General features: G+C 45.7%; 1 long non-coding RNA gene across 1 annotated transcript; it reads left to right on the top strand.

Annotated features, from left to right (window-relative positions):
- The first annotated feature begins 7953 nt into the window (after positions 1 to 7953).
- Positions 7954 to 23657, top strand: LOC134966216 (uncharacterized). The gene is made up of 3 exons (XR_010188604.1): positions 7954 to 8088; positions 19326 to 19456; positions 23531 to 23657. It is a non-coding gene; the product is annotated as an uncharacterized LOC134966216 (long non-coding RNA).
- Positions 23658 to 24205: the final 548 nt, after the last annotated feature.

The following is a 24205-nucleotide window of genomic DNA, read 5'->3' as shown; positions in this document are numbered from 1 at the left end:
CCCTGTCAAACAGGGATACTAGTTGGCAAACATAAAAACATATTAAAGACGTCGTCTTATATATGGGGGATGCACAGAGGGATATTTTGCCGGCTGGCATCCAAAATAAATGTAATGTCCATTCTGTCAGGAGGGTATTAGAGACCTGTCACTGGACAGGTGATGCTGACTTAAAAAGCGCATAGAGAGCCTTATAAGGGTGAGGAATTATTTGGGGATGGTCTCTGGGACCTCGTATCCACAGCAACTGCTGGGAAGAAATAATTTTACCTCAGGTTTCCTCACAGACAAAGGTACAGTCCTTTCGGCTTCAGAAAAGCAAGCGGGTCAAATGGCGCTTCCTTTCTGTACAGAGACAAGGGAAGAGGGAAAAAAGCTGCACCAGTCAGCCTGTTCCCAGAATCAAGATTCTTCCCCCGCCTCCTGTGAGGCCACACCATGACGCGGGTGCTCCACAGGTGTAGCCAGGTACGGTGGGGGGCCGTCTAAAAAATTTCAGCAATTAGTGGGCTCGCTCACAGGTGGATCCCTGTTTCTTTCAAGTAGTATTTCAGGGGTACAAGCTGGAATTCGAGATGTCTCCCCCCAGCCGTTTCCTAAAATATGCCTTGCTGACAACTCCCTCAGGCAGGGAGGCTGTGCTAGAGGCAATTAATAAGCGGTATTCCCAGCAGGTAATACTCAAGGTGCCCCTACTTCAACAAGGACGGGGTTACTATTCCACACGGGTTGGGGTACCGAAACCGCATGGTTCGGTGTGACCCATTTTATATTTAAAATCCTTGAACACAAAAATTCAAGTTCTAGATGGAATCGCTCAGGGCGGTTATTCCAAGGACGAGGGGGATTACATGGTATCCTGGGACATCAAGGATGCTTACCTGCATGTCCCCATTTACCATCCTCGCCAGGAGTACCTCAGATTTGTGGTACAGGATTACCATTACCAAGTCCAGACACTGCCGTTTGGACTGTACATGGCACCGAGGGTGTTTTATCAAGGTAATGGACGAGATGTTGATACTCCTTCAAAAAAAGGGAGTTGTAATTATCCCGTACTTGGACAATCTCGTTATAAGGGCGAGGTCCAAGGAGCAGTTGGTAGTCGGGGTAGCACTATTTTGGAAAGTGCTACAACAGCATGGTTGGATTCCAAACAGTCCAAAGTCACAGCTGGTTCCTATGACACGTCTACTGTTCCTGGGGATGGTTCTGGACATAAACCAGAAATAGTGTTTCTCCCGGAGGAGAAAGCCAAGGAGTTGTCATCTCTAGTCAGAGACCTCCTGAAGCCAAAATAGGTAGCGGTGCATCATTGCACGCGAGTCCTGGGAAAAATGGTAGCTTCCTACGAAGCAATCCCATTACGCAGGTTCCATACAAGAACTTTTCAGAGGGACCTGTTGGACAAGTGGTCCGGATCGCATCTTCCGATGCATAGGCTGATAACCCTGTCTCCAAGGACCAGGGTATCTCTACTGTGGTGGCTGCAGAGTGCCCATCTTCAAGAGGGCCGCCGGTTCGGCATACAGGACTAGGTCCTAGTGACCATGGATTCCAGCCTTTGAGGCTGGGAGGCAGTCACACAGGGAAGAAATTTCCAGGGACTTTGGTCAAGTCAGGTTATTTCCCTACACATAAATATTCTGGACCTGAGGGCCATTTACAATGCCCTGAGGCCGGCAAGGCCTCTGCTTCAAAACCAGCCGGTACTGATCCAATCAGACAACATCACGGCAGTCGCCCATGTAAACCAACAGGGCGGCACAAGAAGCAGGATGGCGATGGCAGAAGCCACAAGGATTCTCCGATAGGCGGAAAATCATGTGTTAGCACTGTCAGCAGTGTTCATTCCCGGAGTGGACAACTGGGAAGCAGATCTTCTCAACAGACACGACCTCCACCCGGGAGAATGGGGACTTCCTCCAGAAGTCTTCCAATAGGATTGTACACCATTGGGAAAGGCCACAGGTGGACATGATGGCGTCCCGCCTCAACAAAAAGCTATAAAAGATATTGCACCGGGTCAAGGGACCCTCAGGCGATAGCTATGGACGCTCTGGTAACACCGTGGGTGTACCAGTCGGTTTATGTGTTCTCCCCTCTGCCTCTCATACCAAAGGTACTGAGAATAATAAGAAGGCGAGGAGTAAGAACGATACTCGTGGATGGCCAAGAAGAGCTTGGTACCCAGAACTTCAAGAATTTATATCAGAGGACCCATGGCCTCTGCCACTCAGACAGGACCTGCGGCAGCAGGGGCCCTGTCTGTTCCAAGACTTACCGCGGCTGCGTTTGTCGGCATGGCGGTTGAATGCCGGATCCTGAAGGAAAAGGGCATTCCGGAGGAAGTCATTCCTACGCTTACTAAAGCCAGGAAAGAGGTTACAGCAACTCATTATCACCGCATATGGCGAAAAAATGTTGCATGGTGTGAGGCCGAAAGGGCCCCAACAGAGGAATTTCAACTAGGTCGATTTCTGCATTTCCTGCAAGCAGGAGTGACTATGGGCCTTAAATTGGGTTCCATTAAGGTACAGATCTCGGCTCTGTCGATTTTCTTTCAAAAAGAACTAGCTTCAGTACCTGAAGTTCAGACATTTATAAAAGGAGTGCTGCAGAGTCAGCCCCCGTTTGTACCTCCTGTGGCACCTTGGGATCTCAACGTGGTGTTGAGTTTCTTAAAATCACATTGGTTTGAACCACTAAAAACCGTGGATCTGAAATATCTCACGTGGAAGGTGGTTATGTTATTGGCCTTGGCTTCTGCCAGGCGAGTATCAAAGTTGGCGGCTTTGTCTTGTAAAAGCCCTTATTTGATTTTCCATATGGATAGGGCAGAATTGAGGACTCGTCCCCAGTTTCTCCCAAAGGTGGTGTCAGCGTTTCACCTGAACCAGCCTATTGTGGTGCCTAGGCTACTAGGGACTTGGAGGACTCCAAGTTGCTAGACGTTGTCAGGGCACTGAAAATATATGTTTCCAGAACGGCTAGAGTCAGAAAATCTGACTCGCTGTTTATCCTATATGCACCTAACAAGCTGGGTGCTCCTGCTTCTAAGCAGACTATTGCTCGTTGGATTTGTAGTACAATTCAGCTTGCACATACTGTGGCAGGCCTGCCACAGCCAAAATCTGTCAATGCCCATTCCACAAGGAAGGTGGGCTCATCTTGGGCGGCTGCCCGAGGGGTCTCGGCTTTACAACTTTGCCGAGCAGCTACTTGGTCAGGGGCAAACACGTTTGCAAAATTCTACAAATTTGATACCCTGGCTGAGGAGGACCTGGAGTTCTCTCATTCAGTGCTGCAGAGTCACCCGCACTCTCCCGCCCGTTTGGGAGCTTTGGTATAATCCCCATGGTCCTTACGGAGTTCCCAGCATCCACTAGGACGTTAGAGAAAATAAGAATTTACTCACCGGTAATTCTATTTCTCGTAGTCCGTAGTGGATGCTGGGCGCCCATCCCAAGTGCGGTTTATCTGCAATACTTGTACATAGTTATTGTTAACTAAATCGGGTTATTGTTGAGCCATCTGTTGAGAGGCTCTATTGTTTCATACTGTTAACTGTGTTCTTAGTGCTAAGAGTGTGCATCTGCATCTCTCTTCCCCCAGCATAGTATTAGAAGCCTCAGCATGATAGCACCTCTTGATATCTTTAGTAATAGGATGTGCAATCCAGGTTCCCCTTTTTTTCCACTATATTTGTGTATATATTGTACACTGAAAGGCAAGGCTTCCTTCCTCTGGATTGGCACTCCTCCCATTCACCCTCAGGTGTTTTAATTAGCTGGGTTCCTGCATTTCAGATCACACATTGATAAGGCCCTATTTAGAGGTAAGTCCTGTATAAATTTATAGAATGTGATAGTATTAGGGATGTTAGGGACCCATGTGATGAAGTCACCTGGCCGCGGTACATGGGCCCGCATATTTGCGCAAATGTGTGCTAAGAACTTCAATTATACTCCATGTTAATTGTGAGGGTTTATTTAAATTATTTTCATTATCAGTGTTCTTAGTGCTAAGAGTGTGCATCTGCATCTCTCTTCCCCCAGCATAGTATTAGAAGCCTCAGCATGATAGCACCTCTTGATATCTTTAGTAATAGGATGTGCAATCCAGGTTCCCCCCTTTTTCCACTATATTTGTGTATATATTGTACACTGGAAGGCAAGGCTTCCTTCCTCTGGATTGGCACTCCTCCCATTCACCCTCAGGTGTTTTAATTAGCTGGGTTCCTGCATTTCAGATCACACATTGATAAGGCCCTATTTAGAGGTAAGTCCTGTATAAATTTATAGAATGTGATAGTATTAGGGATGTTAGGGACCCATGTGATGAAGTCACCTGGCCGCGGTACATGGGCCCGCATATTTGCGCAAATGTGTGCTAAGAACTTCAATTATACTCCATGTTAATTGTGAGGGTTTATTTAAATTATTTTCATTATCAGTGTTCTTAGTGCTAAGAGTGTGCATCTGCATCTCTCTTCCCCCAGCATAGTATTAGAAGCCTCAGCATGATAGCACCTCTTGATATCTTTAGTAATAGGATGTGCAATCCAGGTTCCCCCCTTTTTCCATTTTCAAAAGGAGTGCTGCAGAGTCAGCCCCCGTTTGTGCCTCCTGTGGCACCTGTGGCACCTTGGGATCTCAACGTGGTGTTGAGTTTCTTAAAATCACATTGGTTTGAACCACTAAAAACCGTGGATCTAAAATATCTCACGTGGAAGGTGGTTATGTTATTGGCCTTGGCTTCTGCCAGGCGAGTATCAAAGTTGGCGGCTTTGTCTTGTAAAAGCCCTTATTTGATTTTCCATATGGATAGGGCAGAATTGAGGACTCGTCCCCAGTTTCTCCCAAAGGTGGTGTCAGCGTTTCACCTGAACCAGCCTATTGTGGTGCCTAGGCTACTAGGGACTTGGAGGACTCCAAGTTGCTAGACGTTGTCAGGGCACTGAAAATATATGTTTCCAGAACGGCTAGAGTCAGAAAATCTGACTCGCTGTTTATCCTATATGCACCTAACAAGCTGGGTGCTCCTGCTTCTAAGCAGACTATTGCTCGTTGGATTTGTAGTACAATTCAGCTTGCACATACTGTGGCAGGCCTGCCACAGCCAAAATCTGTCAATGCCCATTCCACAAGGAAGGTGGGCTCATCTTGGGCGGCTGCCCGAGGGGTCTCGGCTTTACAACTTTGCCGAGCAGCTACTTGGTCAGGGGCAAACACGTTTGCAAAATTCTACAAATTTGATACCCTGGCTGAGGAGGACCTGGAGTTCTCTCATTCAGTGCTGCAGAGTCACCCGCACTCTCCCGCCCGTTTGGGAGCTTTGGTATAATCCCCATGGTCCTTACGGAGTTCCCAGCATCCACTAGGACGTTAGAGAAAATAAGAATTTACTCACCGGTAATTCTATTTCTCGTAGTCCGTAGTGGATGCTGGGCGCCCATCCCAAGTGCGGTTTATCTGCAATACTTGTACATAGTTATTGTTAACTAAATCGGGTTATTGTTGAGCCATCTGTTGAGAGGCTCTATTGTTTCATACTGTTAACTGTGTTTCATATCACGAGTTGTACGGTGTGATTGGTGTGGCTGGTATGAGTCTTACCCGGGATTCAAAATCCTTCCTTATTGTGTACGCTCGTCCGGGCACAGTACCTAACTGAGGCTTGGAGGAGGGTCATAGTGGGAGGAGCCAGTGCACACCAGGTAGTCTAAGATCTTTCTAGAGTGCCCAGCCTCCTTCGGAGCCCGCTATTCCCCATGGTCCTTACGGAGTTCCCAGCATCCACTACGGACTACGAGAAATAGAATTACCGGTGAGTAAATTCTTATTTTTGAATGCTGTAGCTTGTGTCTGTGAGGCCCTGGTGACTGCTGCTTAGTTTGCTGTTCCACTCCACGCTCCTGTGATGATGGACACCCTGATCTCCTTGATGTCTACTGGTGTTAAGCCATCATCATTCCCTTACCTGCTCTGTTACTCAGGTTACACAGTCTCCTGTTCAGGGCTACTCTGTGAAGCCAGGCTCCTGATACTTGCCTGGTTGTCTTTTTCTTGAACTGTTACTTTCACTTTGATCTGGTAACCCCAGTCGCCAGTTCAGTGCTACTTTGTGGGGCCAGGCTACTGATACTTACCTGCTGCAGCCTGGTTGTCTTTTTCTTGAACTGTTTCTTTCACTTTGATCTGGTAACCCCAGTCACCAGTTCGGTGCTACTCCGTGGAGTCAGGCTCCTGATACTTACCTGCTGCAGCCTGTTTGTCTTTTGCGTGAACTGTTCCCTTCACTTTCTCGTCTGTTTCGCTGGCTCTCTATCACTTCTATTGATTTGTTCACCCCAGTCTCTTGTTCAGGGCTACTCTGTTGAGTCAGGCTGCTGATACTTACCTGCTGCAGTCTGGTTGTCCTTTGCATGAACTGTTCCCTTCACTTTCTCATCTGTCTCGCTGGCTCTCTATCACATCTGTTGATTTCAGCACCCTAGTCTTCTGTTCAGGGCTACTCTGTGGAACTTACTTGTTTTCCTATATTGGCTGTACATACTGACCATGCTATGGAACAGCTTTTTCTAGCAGTTTTTCGACTGAGGAAACAGACTGATAGCTCTGATAGCTGAGTTATCTGTGGCTTTCATTTCATGTCAAACTATGCAGGAGATTTAGGATGGGGCTAGTGGGCCCGAGTATTTTTCTTCTATCCTATAGGAATGTGGTGTCTCTGTCCCTGACCAGTTAATCTCCTTGGACTGGACAACATTACGGCCCAGTCTTCTACAATAGCTTTCACCTGGTTGAGCTTATTGTTCCGATTTATATTTTTATATTTTGTTTTGATTTGAACGCAATTGCAGCATCACTATTTGTTTGGTTCTGTCAATTAAGCCCTTGTATTTTACTTAAAAAATATCTTTCTAATATACAGATGGGTCCATGTTTATCTTGACCTTTAATAGGATTAACTGAGACTGGCCAGTCGGACTTATTCCCCTGCTGTAATGACTTAATCCCCTGCTGTATTGTTCTCTGTATTGTATTGCAGCTGAGAACAATAGATGAAGGGTTTATGTTAATAAACCATGTTGTGCCTAGGCGCAGCAAACTAGCCAAAATAATCGTGAACCCATCTGTATATAGTTTTTCCACAGTATATTTTTTATATTTATATATTGTATATATTTTATATTGATAGCTCATATGTTTTTAGATATTATTTTATATTTATGTTTTTTCCCCACTATAAAATACGTGCACTTGCGAGGGGGCCTGGCTGCTATTTGCTGTAATCTGTTCTCTATGTTTTGGTGACTATGGTCAGTGTATATCTTGTTTGTTACTCTTTGTTAATGAATATATTTGTTTATTATACGCCAGTTCTCTATAGCTAGGCTCTCATTTGAGCGGCAAAGTATGTTTGGTGCTGGGGTATAGATGCACAGCACTATCCATCACTGTAGAGTTAGGTTTCACATTGTTCCTGCTATTCTCCTGACTTCGTGTTGTGCGGGACTGAATGGCGCCTTCAGGCAGCTGCTTTACTGCTGTTGTATTGTATTGTTAAATTGGTGTCGGATAGGGTATTTGTGACTACGCCGTTTATCACATTTATTATACTTGAAGATTTTACTTCCAATAATCCAATTGTTTTAGTGTGAAATCTCCCTGCCAACAGGAGATATTTATGCAACACTGTGTGTAATTTGTGTGTGTGTGTGTGTGTGTGTGTGTGTGTGTGTGTGTGTGTGTGTGTGTGTGTGTGTGTGTGTGTGTGTGTGTGTGTGTGTGTTAGCGAATTTAGACTGTAAGCTCCTATGGGGCAGGGACTGATATGGATGACTTGTGTTCTCTATACAGCACTGCGTTTTTGTGGTACTATATAAAGAAACCGTAATAAATATTCATGTCTATCAGGAACATATTATCGCGCCTCTATCTTCTTTTTTCAGGTGGACCTTCTCTATGATTGAATTGTGAGATCATCAGCGGAGCAAACTACATTTCTGGGCTTCTGTGAGGTCATCTTTACAACAAAGCATATATTGAAGATAGAACGTCAGGAGTAGCTGACCCAAGACAGGTAATTAATATTATTATTAATTACAGATAACTCAGGCTAGACTTTGGTTCTAGACCTGTAGAGGCGCGGTAATATGTTTCTGAAATACATTAATTTCTCTGACGTCCTAGTGGATGCTGGGGACTCCGTAAGGACCATGGGGAATAGACGGCTCCGCTGGAGACTGGGCACATCTAAGAAAGATTTAGGACTATCTGGTGTGCACTGGCTCCTCCCCCTATGACCCTCCTCCAAGCCTCAGATTTCTGTGCCCGGCTGAGCTGGTTGCACACTAGGGGCTCTCCTGAGCTCCTAGAAGAAAGTATAGTTTAGGTTTTTTATTTTCAGTGAGACCTGCTGGCAACAGGCTCACTGCAACGAGGGACTAAGGGGAGAAGAAGCGAACCTACCTAAGTGGTGGTAGCTTGGGCTTCTTAGGCTACTGGACACCATTAGCTCCAGAGGGATCGAACACAGGACCCGACCTCGTCGTCCGTTCCCGGAGCCGCGCCGCCGTCCCCCTTACAGAGCCAGAAAGAAGAAGGTGGTCCGGAAAATCGGCGGCTGAAGACTTCTGTCTTCTCCAAGGTAGCGCACAGCACTGCAACTGTGCGCCATTGCTCCTCATGCACACCACAAACTGCGGTCACTGATGGGTGCAGGGCGCTGGGGGGGGGCGCCCTGAGCAGCAATAATAACACCTTGGCTGGCAAAACTAACACCATATATAGCCCCAGAGGCTATATAGGTGTATATTAACCCCTGCCAGAAACGATAAAAAAGCGGGAGAAAGCCCGCCGAAAAAGGGGCGGAGCCAACTCCCTCAGCACACTGGCGCCATTATTCCCTCACAGCTTCGCTGGAAGGAAGCTCCCTGGCTCTTCCCTGCAGTCCTGCACTACAGAAAGGGTAAAAAAGAGAGGGGGGGCACAATTTAGGCGCAGTATATATATATTATAGGCAGCTATAGGGGAAAACACTCTGTATAGTGATATCCCTGTGTTATATAGCGCCCTGGTGTGTGCTGGCATACTCTCGCTCTGTCTCCCCAAAGGGCTTTGTGGGATCCTGTCCTCTGTAAGAGCATTCCCTGTGTGTCTGCTGTGTGTCGGTACTGTTGTGTCGACATGTATGATGAGGATAATGATGTGGAGGCGGAGCAAATGCCTGTGAATGTGATGTCACCCCCTGCGGGGTCGACACCAGTGTGGATGGACTTATGGAAGGAATTACGTGACAGTGTCAGCTCCTTACATAAAAGGTTTGACGACATAGGACAGCCGGCTACTCAGCTTGTGCCTGTCCAAGCGTCTCAAATGTCATCAGGGGCTCTAAAACGCCCGCTACCTCAGATGACAGATACAGATGTCGACACGTATACCGACTCCAGTGTCGACGATGATGAGACGAGTGTACCCTCCAATAGATCCACCCGTTATATGATTGAGGCTATGAAAAATGTTTTACACATTTCTCTAACGTCCTAGTGGATGCTGGGGACTCCGAAAGGACCATGGGGAATAGCGGCTCCGCAGGAGACTGGGCACATCTAAAGAAAGCTTTAGAACTAACTGGTGTGCACTGGCTCCTCCCCCTATGACCCTCCAGTTAGATTTCTGTGCCCGACGAGAAGGGTGCACACTAGGGGCTCTCCTGAGCTTCTTAGTGAAAGTTTTAGTTTAGGTTTGTTATTTTCAGTGAGACCTGCTGGCAACAGGCTCACTGCATCGAGGGACTAAGGGGAGAAGAAGCGAACTCACCTGCGTGCAGAGTGGATTGGGCTTCTTGGCTACTGGACATTAGCTCCAGAGGGACGATCACAGGCCCAGCCATGGATGGGTCCCGGAGCCGCGCCGCCGGCCCCCTTACAGATGCTGAAGCAAGAAGAGGTCCATAAATCGGCGGCAGAAGACTTTCCTGTCTTCATAAGGTAGCGCACAGCACTGCAGCTGTGCGCCATTGCTCTCAGCACACTTCACACTCCGGTCACTGAGGGTGCAGGGCGCTGGGGGGGGCGCCCTGAGACGCAATAAAACATACCTTACATGGCAAAAAATACATCACATATAGCTCCTGGGCTATATGGATGCATTTAACCCCTGCCAGAATATACAAAAAACCGGGAGATAAGGCCGCCGTAAAGGGGGCGGAGCCTATCTCCTCAGCACACTGGCGCCATTTTCCCTCACAGCTCAGTTGGAGGGAAGCTCCCTGCTCTTCCCTGCAGTCACTACACTACAGAAAAAAGAGAGGGGGGCACTAATTAGGCGCAGTAGTAAAACATACAGCAGCTATAAGGGGAAAAACACTTATATAAGGTTATCCCTGTATATATATAGCGCTCTGGTGTGTGCTGGCATACTCTCCCTCTGTCTCCCCAAAGGGCTAGTGGGGTCCTGTCCTCTATCAGAGCATTCCCTGTGTGTGTGCTGTGTGTCGGTACGTTTGTGTCGACATGTATGAGGAGAAAAATGATGTGGAGACGGAGCAGAGTGTCTGTAACAGTGATGTCACCCCCTAGGGGGTCGACACATGAGTGGATGTACTGTTGAAAATTACGTGACAGTGTCAGCTCTATATAAAAAAACAGTGGTTGACATGAGACAGCCGGCTACTCAGCTTGTGCCTGTCCAGACGTCTCATAGGCCGTCAGGGGCTCTAAAGCGGCCGTTACCTCAGATGGCAGATACAGACGCCGACACGGATACTGACTCCTGTGTCGACGGTGAAGAGACAACCGTGATTTCCAGTGGGGCCACACGTTACATGATTGAGGCAATGGAAAATGTTTTTATACATTTCCGATAATACGAGTACCACCAAAAAGGGGTATTATGTTCGGTGAGGGAAAAACTACCTGTAGTTTTCCTGAATCTGAGAAATAAAATGAGGTGTGTGATGATGCGTGGGTTTCCCCCCGATAACAAATTTCTTAAAAAGTATTGGCTGCATACCCTTTCCCGCCAGAGGTTAGGGTGCGTTGGGAAACACCCCCTAGGGGGGATAAGGCGCTCACACGCTTGTAAGAACAAGGGCTCTACCCTCTCATGAGATGGCCTCCCTTAAGGATCCTGCTGATAGAAAGCAGGAGGGTATCCAAAAAGGTATTTACACACATACTGGTGTTATACTGCGACCAGCTATCGCCTCAGCCTGGAGGTGCAGTGCTGGGTTGGCATGGTCGGATTCCCTGACTGGAAATATTGATATCCTAGATAAGGATAGTATATTATTGCCTATAGAGCATTTAAAAGATGCATTTCTATATATGCATGATGCACAGCGGAATAATTGCCGACTGGCATCAAGTATAAGTGCGTTGTCCAAGTCTACCAGTAAAATGGTCAGGTGATGCGGATTCCAAACGGCATTTGGAAGTATTGCCTTTGAAAGGGGACATTTGGGGTCGGTCTTTTAGACCTGGTTGCCACGGCAACAGCTGGGAAATCCACGTTGGTACCCCAGGTCGCCTCTCAAAATAAGACGCCGTATTATCAGGCGCAGTCCTTTTTTGGCAAGCGGACAAAAGGTTCCTCTTTTCTGCTCGTGATAGAGGGAGAGGAAAAAGGCTGTAGAGATCAGCCAGTTCCCAGGCACGGTGGGGGCCCGTTCTCAATGAATTTCAGTGCGCAGTGGGCTCACTCGCAAGTAGACCCCTGGATCCTTCAGGTAATATCTCAGGGGTACATATTGGAATTCGAGACGTCTCCCCCTCGCCGTTTCCAAAAGTCGGCTTTACCGACGTCTCCCTCTGACAGGGAGGCAGTTTTGGAAGCCATTCACAAGCTGTATTCCCAGCAGGTGATAATTGAGGTACCCCTCCTGCAACAGGGAACGGGGTATTATTCCACACTATTGTGGTACCGAAGCCAGACGGCTCGGTGAGACCGATTCTAAATCTAAAATCTTTGAACACTTACATACAGAGGTTCAAATTCAAGATTGAGTCACTCAGAGCAGTGATTGCGAACCTGGAAGAAGGGGACTACATGATGTCTCGGGACATCAAGGATGCTTACCTTCATGTCAAAATTTACCCTTCTCACCAAGGGTACCTCAGGTTATGGTACAGAACTGTCACTATCAGTTCAGACGCTGCCGTAGGGATGGTCCACGGCACCCCGGGTCTTTACCAAGGTAATGGACGAAATGATATCCCTTCGAAGGAAGGGAATTTTAGTTATCCCTTACTTGGACGATTCCCTGATACGGGTAAGATCCAAGGAACAGTTGGAGGTCGGTGTAGCACTATCTCAGGTAGTGTTGCGGCAGCACGATTGGATTCTCAATATTCCAAAATCGCAGCTGGTTCCGACGACTTGTCTTCTGTTTCCTAGGGATGATCCTGGACACAGTCCAGAAAAAAGGTGTTTCTCCCGGAAGAGAAAGCCAGGGAGTTATCCGAGCTAATCAGGAACCTCCTAAAACCGAACCAAGTCTCAGTGCATCAATGCACAAGGGTTCTGGGTAAAAATGGTGGCTTCCTACGAAGCAATCCCATTCGTTAGATTCCACGCAAGAACTTTCCAGTGGAACCTACTGGACAAATGGTCCGGGTCGCATTTTCAGATGCATCAGCGGATAACCCTGTCGCCAAGGACAAGGGTATCCATCCTGTAGTGGTTGCAGAGTGCTCATCTTCTAGAGGGCCGCAGATTCGGCATTCAGGACTGGGTCCTGGTGACCACGGATGCCAGCCTGCGAGGCTGGGGAGCAGTCACACAGGGAAGGAATATCCAGGGCTTAGGGTCAAGCCTGGATACATCACTTCACATAAATATCCTGAAGCTAAGGGCCATTTACAATGCTCTAAGCTTAGCGAGACCTCTGCTTCAAGGTCAGCCGGTGTTGATCCAGTTGGACAACATCATGGCAGTCACCCACGTAAACAGACAGGGTGGCACAAGAAGCAGGAGGGCAATGGCAGAAGCTGCAAGGATTCTTCGCTGGGCGGAAAATCATGTGATAGCACTGTCAACAGTATTCATTCCGGGAGTGGACAACTAGGAAGCAGACTTCCTCAGCACGACCTCCACCCGGGAGAGTGGGGACTTCACCCAGAAGTCGTCCACATGATTAAAAAACTCGACAGGTATTGCGCCAGGTCAAGAGACCCTCAGGCAATAGTTGTAGACGCTCTGGTAACACAGTGGGTGTACCAGTCAGTGTATGTGTTCCCTCCTCTGCCTCTCATACCCAAGGTACTGAGATTGATAAGATGGAGAGGAGAAAGCACTATATTCGTGGCTCCGGATTGGCCAAGAAGGACTTGGTAACCGGAACTTCAAGAGAGGCTCACGGAGGATCCGTGGCCTCTACCTCTAAGAAGGGACCTGCTCCAGCAAGGACCCTGTCTGTTCCAAGACTTACCGCGGCTGCGTTTGACGGCATGGCGGTTGAACACCGGATCCTGAAGGAAAAAAGGCATTCCGGATGAAGTCATCCCTATCCTGATCAAAGCCAGGAAGGATGTAACCACAAAAACATTATCACCGCAATTGGCGAAAATATGTTGCGTAGTGCGAGGCCAGTAAGGCCTGACGGAGGAAATTCAACTGGGTTGATTCCTACATTTCCTGCAAACAGGAGAGTCTATGGGCCTGAAATTGGGGTCCATTAAGGTTCAGATTTCGGCTCTGTCAATTTTCTTCCAAAAAAGAACTAGCTTCAGTCCCTGAAGTTTAGACGTTTGTAAAAGGGGTACTGCATATACAGCCTCCTTTTGTGCCTCCAGTGGCAATTTGGGATCTCAATGTAGTTTGGGTTCCAAAAGTCACATTGGTTTGAACCACTTAAATCTGTGGAGTTAAAATATCTCACATGGAAAGTGGTCATGCTGTTGGCCCTGGCCTGGGCCAGGCGCGTGTCAGAATTGGCGGCTTTATCCTGTAAAAGCCCTTATCTGATTTTCCATTCGGACAGGGGGAATTGAGTACTCGTCCTCAGTTTCTCCCTAAGGTGGTTCCAGCGTTTTCACCTGAACCAACCTATTGTGGTGCCTGCGGCTACTAGGGACTTGGAGGAATCCAAGTTGCTGGATGTTGTCAGGGCCCTGAAAATATGTTTCCAGGACGGCTGGAGTCAGAAAATCTGACTCGCTGTTTATCCTGTATGCACCCAACAAGCTGGGTGCTCCTGCTTCTAAGCAGACGATTGCTCGTTGGATTTGTAGTACAATTCAGCTTGCACATTCTGTGGCAGGCCTGCCACAGCCAAAATCTGTAAAAGCCCATTCCACACGGAAGGTGGGCTCATCTTGGGCGGCTGCCCGAGGGGTCTCGGCTTTACAACTTTGCCGAGCAGCTACTTGGTCAGGGGCAAACACGTTTGCTAAATTCTACAAATTTGATACCCTGGCTGAGGAGGACCTGGAGTTCTCTCATTCGGTGCTGCAGAGTCATCCGCACTCTCCCGCCCGTTTGGGAGCTTTGGTATAATCCCCATGGTCCTTTCGGAGTCCCCAGCATCCACTAGGACGTTAGAGAAAATAAGAATTTACTTACCGATAATTCTATTTCTCATAGTCCGTAGTGGATGCTGGGCGCCCATCCCAAGTGCGGATTGTCTGCAATACCTGTACATAGTTATTGTTACAAAAATCGGGTTTTGTTGTGAGCCATCTCTTCAGAGGCTCCATTTTGTTATCATACTGTTAACCGGGGTTCCTATCACGTGTTATATGGTGTGATTGGTGTGGCTGGTATGAGTCTTACCCGGGATTCAAAAATCCTTCCTTATTGTGTCAGCTCTTCCGGGCACAGTTCCTAACTGAGGCTTGGAGGAGGGTCATAGGGGGAGGAGCCAGTGCACATCAGATAGTCCTAAATCTTTCTTAGATGTGCCCAGTCTCCTGCGGAGCCGTCTATTCCCCATGGTCCTTTCGGAGTCCCCAGCATCCACTACGGACTACGAGAAATAGATTTACCGGTGAGTAAAATCTTATTATTTATTAAATATGTGTTTTCTATACACGTTCTTCCTAAAGACATTTTGAGAGCTTGATGAATTTAGATCCTCATACTACTGTATGGGTACAGTGGGCCAGATCAAGACTGAAATCTGAGCAGGAGATAGGTGATATCTCCTATATTAGTATTCCAATGAATAGCCACGATTCTTAATTTCTACAAAAGTAGGTGAAAATTTTCATTTTCACCTACTTTTGTATAAATGTAGGTAAAATAAATAGGGCTCTTTGTGAGAAATCACCCTGCCAAGAAGGCTAGGTGCAATGAAATATTCATGTGTTTGAGCGCTTGTGTGTTAGGAATTGTAGTCTGTAAGCTCCAGTGGGGCAGGGACTAATATGAATGAGTTATATTGTGGGTACAGCGTTGCGTAAATTGTAATTGTAATGGGTTTTTGTGATAGGGCCTCCTCTAGCTCCGCACGCCTAGTTTCCATCTTTATTGGCTCCTCCGCTGAAGTTTGGACTGGGTTGCTAGGATATCAGGGAAATCCACGGTAGGCCCTGGAGATTGATAGCCACGGCCTCTATAGCAGGAGTGCGGGCCTAGACGAGGTCACCGGGCGGTTCATTATAGCAGGCTACATAGTACAGCTGCTTGCCCGGCTGTCATCAGGCTGATGGCTAATGGCTATCTATATAAAACATCATGAAATATATACAAACATATATATTTATAGGTATGTGTGTGTATGCTTTGATTATGTATACTATGTATATGTATGTGTATACTATGTATATGTACAGTATGTGTATACTATGTATACTGTATGTATGTGTATACTATGTAAATATATGTATGCTATGTATATAGGCAACGTTCAGCACTACAGCTGCCATGTAATTTCACATCTCAGCATGTCTTGCCCCATGTTTTGCAGTTAGGGCAGTGGTTCCCAAACTGTGTGCCGTGGCACCCTGGGGTGCCGCGGGACACTTGCAGGGGTGCCTCGGATTGGTGGTCCAGAACCAATTCAAAATATTTATTATCCATGTAATAGGAAAAACTAGTACTTGTGGCTGGCAGTCATAAAATATGTGTACAGCAGAAGCAAATCTTGTCCCTCACCACATAACTGAACCTAAGTATGACATATAAACATAATTTACTTAATTTCATATTTTTTATAAATTTCCCAATTAGAAACTTTTGGACTAGGGGTGCCGTGATAAAAATTCTGATACTCTAGGGCGCCGTGATTCAAAAAAGTTTGGGAACCACTGAGTTAGGGCAAGCTATAACTGTAGCTGGGCATGCTGGGATGTTCAGTTCCACGGCATCTGGAGTGCTGGACGTTGCCTACTCCTGCTGTATATGTATGCATGCTGTGTACATGCACATATATTGTAGGTCTGTATCTACACTCTGTATGGGTATGTTAATGTACACTATATAAATAGGCGGATGCAGGCGAACCGGGTAGGACGGGTATGGAAGCCATCATAATAGGGGGAGGGCAGCTTTCGCTCTCACTTGGATATGCCCCTATATATGTGTATACTTGTGTGCATGTGTAGATATATATATATATATATATATATATATATTTATACACACACACACACACACACACTCGCTATGTGTATTTTTGATAATCCATTAAAAGGGGCACCGATTATTGCTACTATAATAAAGGGGGGTACTCACGGAGCGATCGCTGCTTAAAATCTAAGCAATCTGACTAGATTGCTTAGATTTTAAGCAGGATCGCTCCGTGTGTAGCCCCCGCAGCGAAAGCGATGCGCAGCCCCGCGCATCGCTATCGCTGGTGCTAGATTGGCCTGCCGTGCAGGCCAATCTAGCAGGTCGCTCGTTTCACCCGCTGGGTGAAATGAGCGGCCCCCCCGTCCTCCCCTGCATCGCTCAGCACACATCGCGCTGTGCTGAGCGGCGGGAGAGATGTGTGCTGAGCGGTTTGCTCAGCACACATCTCTCCCGCATCGGCTGGTGAGTACCGGCCTTAAGAGTTTCCTATTATTGATAATTTTATTAAAGTGGGCACATTGCTGCACTGACTTGGCTTGAGGGACATCCTCTACCGCGTGGTGGCTCCTACTTATGGCTTCCTCCCTGGTGACTGCTGCTCTCCAGTAGTTGCTGCAGCGCTGGGGTTCTGTTCTGCTGAATGTTCCTACTCGCTGGTCGCTTCTCTGCTGCTGGGGACTTCCGTCTGCCCCATTTTGAATGCTGTAGCTTGTGTCTGTGAGGCCCTGGTGACTGCTGCTTAGTTTGCTGTTCCACTTCCACGCTCCTGTGATGATGGACACCCTGATCTCCTTGATGTCTACTGGTGTTAAGCCATCATCATTCCCTTACCTGCTCTGTTACTCAGGTTACACAGTCTCCTGTTCAGGGCTACTCTGTGAAGCCAGGCTCCTGATACTTGCCTGGTTGTCTTTTTCTTGAACTGTTACTTTCACTTTGATCTGGTAACCCCAGTCGCCAGTTCAGTGCTAATTTGTGGGGCCAGGCTACTGATACTTACCTGCTGCAGCCTGGTTGTCTTTTTCTTGAACTGTTTCTTTCACTTTGATCTGGTAACCCCAGTCACCAGTTCGGTGCTACTCCGTGGAGTCAGGCTCCTGATACTTACCTGCTGCAGCCTGTTTGTCTTTTGCGTGAACTGTTCCCTTCACTTTCTCGTCTGTTTCGCTGGCTCTCTATCACTTCTATTGATTTGTTCACCCCAGTCTCTTGTTCAGGGCTACTCTGTTGAGTCAGGCTGCTGATACTTACCTGCTGCAGTCTGGTTGTCCTTTGCATGAACTGTTCCCTTCACTTTCTCATCTGTCTCGCTGGCTTTCTATCACATCTGTTGATTTCAGCACCCTAGTCTTCTGTTCAGGGCTACTCTGTGGAACTTACTTGTTTTCCTATATTGGCTGTACATACTGACCATGCTATGGAACAGCTTTTTCTAGCAGTTTTTCGACTGAGGAAACAGACTGATAGCTCTGATAGCTGAGTTATCTGTGGCTTTCATTTCATGTCAAACTATGCAGGAGATTTAGGATGGGGCTAGTGGGCCCGAGTATTTTTCTTCTATCCTATAGGAATGTGGTGTCTCTGTCCCTGACCAGTTAATCTCCTTGGACTGGACAACATTACGGCCCAGTCTTCTGGGATGTTTTAGGTCACCTTTGCTGCAATAGCTTTCACCTGGTTGAGCTTATTGTTCCGATTTATATTTTTATATTTTGTTTTGATTTGAACGCAATTGCAGCATCACTATTTGTTTGGTTCTGTCAATTAAGCCCTTGTATTTTACTTAAAAAATATCTTTCTAATATACAGATGGGTCCATGTTTATCTTGACCTTTAATAGGATTAACTGAGACTGGCCAGTCGGACTTATTCCCCTGCTGTAATGACTTAATCCCCTGCTGTATTGTTCTCTGTATTGTATTGCAGCTGAGAACAATAGATGAAGGGTTTATGTTAATAAACCATGTTGTGCCTAGGCGCAGCAAACTAGCCAAAATAATCGTGAACCCATCTGTATATAGTTTTTCCACAGTATATTTTTTAGATTTATATTTTTTATATTTATATATTGTATATATTTTATATTGATAGCTCATATGTTTTTAGATATTATTTTATATTTATGTTTTTTCCCCACTATAAAATACGTGCACTTGCGAGGGGGCCTGGCTGCTATTTGCTGTAATCTGTTCTCTATGTTTTGGTGACTATGGTCAGTGTATATCTTGTTTGTTACTCTTTGTTAATGAATATATTTGTTTATTATACGCCAGTTCTCTATAGCTAGGCTCTCATTTGAGCGGCAAAGTATGTTTGGTGCTGGGGTATAGATGCACAGCACTATCCATCACTGTAGAGTTGGGTTTCACATTGTTCCTGCTATTCTCCTGACTTCGTGTTGTGCGGGACTGAATGGCGCCTTCAGGCAGCTGCTTTACTGCTGTTGTATTGTATTGTTAAATTGGTGTCGGATAGGGTATTTGTGACTACGCCGTTTATCACATTTATTATACTTGAAGATTTTACTTTTAATAATCCAATTGTTTTAGTGTGAAATCTCCCTGCCAACAGGAGATATTTATGCAACACTGTGTGTAATTTGTGTGTGTGTGTGTGTGTGTGTGTGTGTGTGTGTGTGTGTGTGTTAGCGAATTTAGACTGTAAGCTCCTATGGGGCAGGGACTGATATGGATGACTTGTGTTCTCTATACAGAACTGCGTTTTTGTGGTACTATATAAAGAAACCGTAATAAATATTCATGTCTGTCAGGAACATATTATCGCGCCTCTATCTTCTTTTTTCAGGTGGACCTTCTCTATGATTGAATTGTGAGATCATCAGCGGAGCAAACTACATTTCTGGGATTCTGTGAGGTCATCTTTACAACAAAGCATATATTGAAGATAGAACGTCAGGAGTAGCTGACCCAAGACAGGTAATTAATATTATTATTAATTACAGATAACTCAGGCTAGACTTTGGTTCTAGACCTGTAGAGGCGCGGTAATATGTTTCTGAAATACATTAATATTTATTAAATATGTGTTTTCTATACACGTTCTTCCTAAAGACATTTTGAGAGCTTGATGAATTTAGATCCTCATACTACTGTATGGGTACAGTGGGCCTGATCAAGACTGAAATCTGAGCAGAAGATAGGTGATATCTCCTGTATTAGTATTCCAATGAATGGCCACGATTCTTAATTTCTACAAAAGTAGGTGAAAATTTTCATTTTCACCTACTTTTGTATAAATGTAGGTAAAATAAATAGGGCTCTTTGTGAGAAATCACCCTGCCAAGAAGGCTAGGTGCAATGAAATATTCATGTGTTTGAGCGATTGTGTGTTAGGAATTGTAGTCTGTAAGCTCCAGTGGGGCAGGGACTAATATGAATGAGTTATATTGTGGGTACAGCGTTGCATAAATTGTAATTGTAATGGGTTTTTGTGATAGGGCCTCCTCTAGCTCCGCACGCCTAGTTTCCATCTTTATTGGCTCCTCCGCTGAAGTTTGGACTGGGCTGCTAGGATATCAGGGAAATCCACGGTAGACCCCGGAGATTGATAGCCACGGCCTCTATAGCAGGAGTGCGGGCCTAGACGAGGTCACCGGGCGGTTCATTATAGCAGGCTACATAGTACAGCTGCTTGCCTGGCTGTCATCAGGCTGATGGCTAATGGCTGTATATATTTCATGATGTTTTATATAGATAAACATATATATTTATAGGTATGTGTGTGTATGTTTTGATTATGTATATGTATGTGTATACTATGTATATGTACAGTATGTGTATACTATGTATACTGTATGTATGTGTATACTATGTAAATATATGTATGCTATGTATATAGGCAACGTTCAGCACTACAGCTGCCATGTAATTTCACATCTCAGCATGTCTTGCCCCATGTTTTGCAGTTAGGGCAAGCTATAACTGTAGCTGGGCATGCTGGGATGTTCAGTTCCACGGCATCTGGAGTGCTGGACGTTGCCTACTCCTGCTGTATATGTATGCATTCTGTGTACATGCACATATATTGTAGGTCTGTATCTACACTCTGTATGGGTATGTTAATGTACACTATATAAATAGGCGGATGCAGGCGAACCGGGTAGGACGGGTATGGAAGCCATCATAAGAGGGGGAGGGCAGCTTTCGCTCTCACTTGGATATGCCCCTATATATGTGTATACTTGTGTGCATGTGTAGATATATATATATATATATATATATATATTTATACACACACACACACTCGCTATGTGTATTATTGATAATCCATTAAAAGGGGCACCGATTATTGCTACTATAATAAAGGGGGGTACTCACGGAGCGATCGCTGCTTAAAATCTAAGCAATCTGACTAGATTGCTTAAATTTTAAGCAGGATCGCTCCGTGTGTAGCCCCCGCAGCGAAAGCGATGCGCAGCCCCGCGCATTGCTATCGCTGGTGCTAGATTGGCCTGCCGTGCAGGCCAATCTAGCAGGTCGCTCGTTTCACCCGCTGGGTGAAATAAGCGGCCCCCCCGTCCTCCCCTGCATCGCTCAGCACACATCGCGCTGTGCTGAGCAGCGGGAGAGATGTGTGCTGAGCGGTTTGCTCAGCACACATCTCTCCCGCATCGGCTGGTGAGTACCGGCCTTAAGAGTTTCCTATTATTGATAATTTTATTAAAGTGGGCACATTGCTGCACTGACTTGGCTTGAGGGACATCCTCTACCGCGTGGTGGCTCCTACTTATGGCTTCCTCCCTGGTGACTGCTGCTCTCCTGTGGTTGCTGCAGCGCTGGGGTTCTGTTCTGCTGAATGTTCCTACTCGCTGGTCGCTTCTCTGCTGCTGGGGACTTCCGTCTGCCCCATTTTGAATGCTGTAGCTTGTGTCTGTGAGGCCCTGGTGACTGCTGCTTAGTTTGCTGTTCCACTTCCACGCTCCTGTGATGATGGACACCCTGATCTCCTTGATGTCTACTGGTGTTAAGCCATCATCATTCCCTTACATGCTCTGTTACTCAGGTTACACAGTCTCCTGTTCAGGGCTACTCTGTGAAGCCAGGCTCCTGATACTTGCCTGGTTGTCTTTTTCTTGAACTGTTACTTTCACTTTGATCTGGCAACCCCAGTCGCCAGTTCAGTGCTACTTTGTGGGGCCAGGCTACTGATACTTACTTGCTGCAGCCTGGTTGTCTTTTTCTTTAACTGTTTCTTTCACTTTGATCTGGTAACCCCAGTCACCAGTTCGGTGCTACTCCGTGGAGTCGGGCTCCTGATACTTACCTGCTGCAGCCTGTTTGTCTTTTGCGTGAACTGTTCCCTTCACTTTCTCGTCTGTTTCGCTGGCTCTCTATCACTTCTATTGATTTGTTCACCCCAGTCTCTTGTTCAGGGCTACTCTGTTGAGCCAGGCTGCTGATACTTACCTGCTGCAGTCTGGTTGTCCTTTGCATGAACTGTTCCCTTCACTTTCTCATCTGTCTCGCTGGCTCTCTATCACATCTGTTGATTTCAGCACCCTAGTCTTCTGTTCAGGGCTACTCTGTGGAACTTACTTGTTTTCCTATATTGGCTGTACATACTGACCATGCTATGGAACAGCTTTTTCTAGCAGTTTTTCGACTGAGGAAACAGACTGATAGCTCTGATAGCTGAGTTATCTGTGGCTTTCATTTCATGTCAAACTATGCAGGAGATTTAGGATGGGGCTAGTGGGCCCGAGTATTTTTCTTCTATCCTATAGGAATGTGGTGTCTCTGTCCCTGACCAGTTAATCTCCTTGGACTGGACAACATTATGGCCCAGTCTTCTGGGATGTTTTAGGTCACCTTTGCTGCAATAGCTTTCACCTGGTTGAGCTTATTGTTACGATTTATATTTTTATATTTTGTTTTGATTTGAACGCAATTGCAGCATCACTATTTGTTTGGTTCTGTCAATTAAGCCCTTGTATTTTACTTAAAAAATATCTTTCTAATATACAGATGGGTCCATGTTTATCTTGACCTTTAATAGGATTAACTGAGACTGGCCAGTCGGACTTATTCCCCTGCTGTAATGACTTAATCCCCTGCTGTATTGTTCTCTGTATTGTATTGCAGCTGAGAACAATAGATGAAGGGTTTATGTTAATAAACCATGTTGTGCCTAGGCGCAGCAAACTAGCCAAAATAATCGTGAACCCATCTGTATATAGTTTTTCCACAGTATGTTTTTTAGATTTATATTTTTTATATTTATATATTGTATATATTTTATATTGATAGCTCATATGTTTTTAGATATTATTTTATATTTATGTTTTTTCCCCACTATAAAATACGTGCACTTGCGAGGGGGCCTGGCTGCTATTTGCTGTAATCTGTTCTCTATGTTTTGGTGACTATGGTCAGTGTATATCTTGTTTGTTACTCTTTGTTAATGAATATATTTGTTTATTATACGCCAGTTCTCTATAGCTAGGCTCTCATTTGAGCGGCAAAGTATGTTTGGTGCTGGGGTATAGATGCACAGCACTATCCATCACTGTAGAGTTGGGTTTCACATTGTTCCTGCTATTCTCCTGACTTCGTGTTGTGCGGGACTGAATGGCGCCTTCAGGCAGCTGCTTTACTGCTGTTGTATTGTATTGTTAAATTGGTGTCGGATAGGGTATTTGTGACTACGCCGTTTCTCACATTTATTATACTTGAAGATTTTACTTCCAATAATCCAATTGTTTTAGTGTGAAATCTCCCTGCCAACAGGAGATATTTATGCAACACTGTGTGTAATTTGTGTGTGTGTGTGTGTGTGTGTGTGTGTGTGTGTGTGTGTGTGTGTGTGTGTGTGTGTGTGTGTGTGTGTGTGTTAGCGAATTTAGACTGTAAGCTCCTATGGGGCAGGGACTGATATGGATGACTTGTGTTCTCTATACAGAACTGCGTTTTTGTGGTACTATATAAAGAAACCGTAATAAATATTCATGTCTATCAGGAACATATTATCGCGCCTCTATCTTCTTTTTTCAGGTGGACCTTCTTTATGATTGAATTGTGAGATCATCAGCGGAGCAAACTACATTTCTGGGATTCTGTGAGGTCATCTTTACAACAAAGCATATATTGAAGATAGAACGTCAGGAGTAGCTGACCCAAGACAGGTAATTAATATTATTATTAATTACAGATAACTCAGGCTAGACTTTGGTTCTAGACCTGTAGAGGCGCGGTAATATGTTTCTGAAATACATTAATATTTATTAAATATGTGTTTTCTATACACGTTCTTCCTAAAGACATTTTGAGAGCTTGATGAATTTAGATCCTCATACTACTGTATGGGTACAGTGGGCCTGATCAAGACTGAAATCTGAGCAGAAGATAGGTGATATCTCCTGTATTAGTATTCCAATGAATGGCCACGATTCTTAATTTCTACAAAAGTAGGTGAAAATTTTCATTTTCACCTACTTTTGTATAAATGTAGGTAAAATAAATAGGGCTCTTTGTGAGAAATCACCCTGCCAAGAAGGCTAGGTGCAATGAAATATTCATGTGTTTGAGCGCTTGTGTGTTAGGAATTGTAGTATGTAAGCTCCAGTGGGGCAGGGACTAATATGAATGAGTTATATTGTGGGTACAGCGTTGCATAAATTGTAATTGTAATGGGTTTTTGTGATAGGGCCTCCTCTAGCTCCGCACGCC

The sequence above is a fragment of the Pseudophryne corroboree genome, chromosome 10 (assembly GCF_028390025.1).
Source record: "Pseudophryne corroboree isolate aPseCor3 chromosome 10, aPseCor3.hap2, whole genome shotgun sequence".
In the NCBI taxonomy this organism is placed as follows: Eukaryota; Metazoa; Chordata; class Amphibia; order Anura; family Myobatrachidae; genus Pseudophryne; species Pseudophryne corroboree.
The sequence above is the reverse complement of the archived record's forward strand: the minus strand, read 5'-3'. Positions and strand labels throughout refer to the sequence as shown.